Genomic DNA, 3,309 nt, shown 5'->3' on the forward strand with positions numbered 1-3,309 from the left:
GCTCAAGACTGAACAGGACACACAAAGAAGTTGAGACTTGGCATCATGAAGAGAACCTATGAGGCTACTGGTGAAGCCTGGTTGCAGTGGAAGACCCCAGTGTATTGGAGATGCCAGTACCATGGGATGATCGCCAAGAACAGCAGCAATAGTGGAGTGGAGTCAAACAGAGCTTAGAGTGCTACAGAGGACGGAGCTGAAGAAGTGATGCAAGCCATATTCAGGAACCCTGGGGATTCTGTTTGGGTCTGACATTGGAACAAGAAGCTATGAAGCTGAAGTTGACTTGAAGACTCTAAGATGTCAAAACCACGGGATACCTGCCAAGAAAAGATGCTAACAGGGAGTGGAACCAGCTCAGGAGAAAGAACTTTGTTGTAGTCAACAAAGATGAAAATACAGTGGAGCAGACAGGTGGTACTGGTTTTGAAACATGAAGGGGTAGCAGCTGATGCTTGGCACTGTGAGAGGCCATGAGAGGCTATTGTTGAAGGTGTAGCCACAGGGGGAGTTGAAGACCCAGGACTGGTCAAGAAGAGAATTTGAGGCTTAGCACCATAAAAAGTGCCTATGAGAGGCTATTTGTGAAAGTTCAGCCCAGTTGCAGCAAGTGACAACATTGTTTTGGAGATGCCAGTACCATAAGATAATCTCCAAGAACAGCAGCAGCAGTGGAGTGCAGACAAGCTGTGTGCTACAAAGGGCAAAGCTGGAAAAGTGACCCAAGCCATTGCAGTAGACCAGAAGTTCATAAGCTGCTCCCAGATATTGGAGAGAGTTTGATTTTAATTTTGATGGTGACGATGCCCTGTTGTTTTTCCCTTTTGAAGTAATTATTTTAGTGGAGCCCACATTTAAGAGACTTTGAATTACAAAAATACTTTGAATTTCAAAAGAGATTGGATATTTTAAAGGGATTGAAATTTTAATATTAAGAATTTTTGAAGACTGTGAGATTTTTAAAGTTATTTAGATCTTCCTCCCATGGTCTGCCTCCATGAAATCCAGCTATAAAGCATTTTCTCAATTAATGATCAAAGGCCCATTGTTGGTGGTGACATCCCTGGACATGTAGTCCTGGGTTCTACAAGAAAGCAAACTGAGCAAGTCAGGGGAAGCAATCCAATAAGCAGCATCCCTCCATGGCTTCTGTATCAGCTCCTGCCTCCAGGTTCCTACTCTGTGTGAGTTCTAGTCCTAACTTCCATTGGTAATGAACAACAATGTAGAAATGTGAGCTGAATAAACCCTTTCCTCCCCAACATTTTTCTTGGTGATGTTGTTTTGTGCAGGAATTGAAACTCTAAGACACATGCTTTTCTGAAAACTAAAAAGTATTAAAACTTTAGTCTTACCAATCAAAATGAAAACTTAAGAATCTGAGACAAATTTACTTCTACATATCTATTGAGTTTCAGAAATTCTCAAAAGAAAATGTATTTCTATAATAATGAGAAAATTTTCTTATGTTCAAATGTGTCTTTATAAGATAAACATTATCCTTTCCTTTGCCAATAAATTGACATAACCTTTCAAAGATAAATACAGAAAGTGGTTTTGTTCTTACATAATTAGTAAAATGTTATCAAATTAATTCAGAGAGAAAGGACAATTTCTAATATGGTAATTTCATGAAAGGATAAAAGAATGGTTAGAAATGAAACCTTCATAAAATAACATTTGTAGACAGAGAAATATTGAATATAAGTGGAAAGGTATTTACTGAGCGTCTAAAATATGTACTTCTTTTTCTCTCCATAAAAACAAATGCAGTGCATTTAGTCTTTATTTACTTATTTATTTATTTGGGGTTTTATCAATTTATTCTCCCCTACTTTCTCTATCCTCTCTCTACCACTTCCCTTATTCCTCCTCCATTTACCATGTGAAAAGGGTAGGCCTCCCAGGAATATCAATCAAACATGGCACATCAGTGCAATAAACATGGCATTTTACACCTTCTATCATATGGGTAGAGAAGACAATCCAGTCCCCAAAAGCAGACAACAATATCACAAACATGATGTTGATCACTCTGTCAGGAGTCCCATAAAACACCAAGCTACTTAACTATAATATACATAACAGAGGGCCTCTGTTAGATCCATGAAGGCTCACTAGTTATAGGTTCAGTCTCTGTGAGCCCCCATGAGTCCAGGTTGTTGATTCTTTGTGTTTTCTTATGGTGTCTTTGACCCTTCTGGCTCCTAAAATTCTTTCTCCTGTTCTTCAGCAGGGTTCCTGAACTGTGCAACTGTTTCTATCAGTTCCTAGATGAATTCTTTCTGGTAAGAGTTGTTGGGCCCTTTTGGGCAGATACTGAGGCCTAGTGAGGAAGCCTGAGCCTTTGCTCTAGTTTTTTTTTTTTTTTTTTTTTTTTTTTTTTTTTTTTTTTTTTTTTTTTGTACTGGAGTGACTCAACATAACCTGCTTAAGCCTGCCATTGCCTAGCTACTACTGATGTAGAATAACTTTATTGGCCCTGTCAGTCACCCCATACCCCCATCACCCTTCCCTTTCCCCTTGTCATCTCACCTCATCAAAAATCCCCACCTTCTTCCTCAACCCTATATAAACAAAAGACTGATACAATAAAACAAATTTTTCCTTTGGCAAGACTCCTGACCCAGATGTGTTTGTTTGGGGCAGTCAACACTCACTATCCACTTCAGGCCTGGAAAGACTCAGCAGGACCAGGTTCTCTCCTCTTGCCTGGACCTGCCAGCAGAGAGCCTACAATTGTGTTAGGCAACAATCTATCAAAAGAGCAGAATATCATTAGGCATCCTTTTATTGACTTTGTTTAGACAGCCTTGTTTGGTTCAATCCTAGGCCTCTGGGCCATCTGGCATCTGGTTTCTGGTTCTAAACCTAGTATCATAGGTGGGAACCCTTTTGTGTCATGAGTCTCAAGCTGGGACAGTAATTGTTTAGCCACTCACACAATATCTGTGTCAGAGTTACCACAGTACATCATTCTGGCAAAGCAATTTGTAGGTTGAAGGATTTTTGGGGGGTTGGTATCTCAAGCCATCCACTGGAAGTTTGCCTGGTTGTAGGAGGTGAGTTATTCATGACCTGTAGGCCCTGTTACTATGAGTATTAACTTGTGCTATCCTAGTTGACGTGACTCTAGCTAAGGAAGTGAAAGATCTGTATGATAAGAACTTCAAGTCTCTGAAGAAAGAAATTAAAGAAGATCTCAGAAGATGGAAAGATCTCCTATTCTCATGGATTGGCAGGATCAATATAGTAAAAATGGGTATCTTGTCCAAAGCAATCTACAGATTCAATGCAATCCCCATCAAA

This window comes from Mus caroli, chromosome 8 (genome assembly GCF_900094665.2).
Source record: "Mus caroli chromosome 8, CAROLI_EIJ_v1.1, whole genome shotgun sequence".
Classification (NCBI taxonomy): Eukaryota; Metazoa; Chordata; class Mammalia; order Rodentia; family Muridae; genus Mus; species Mus caroli.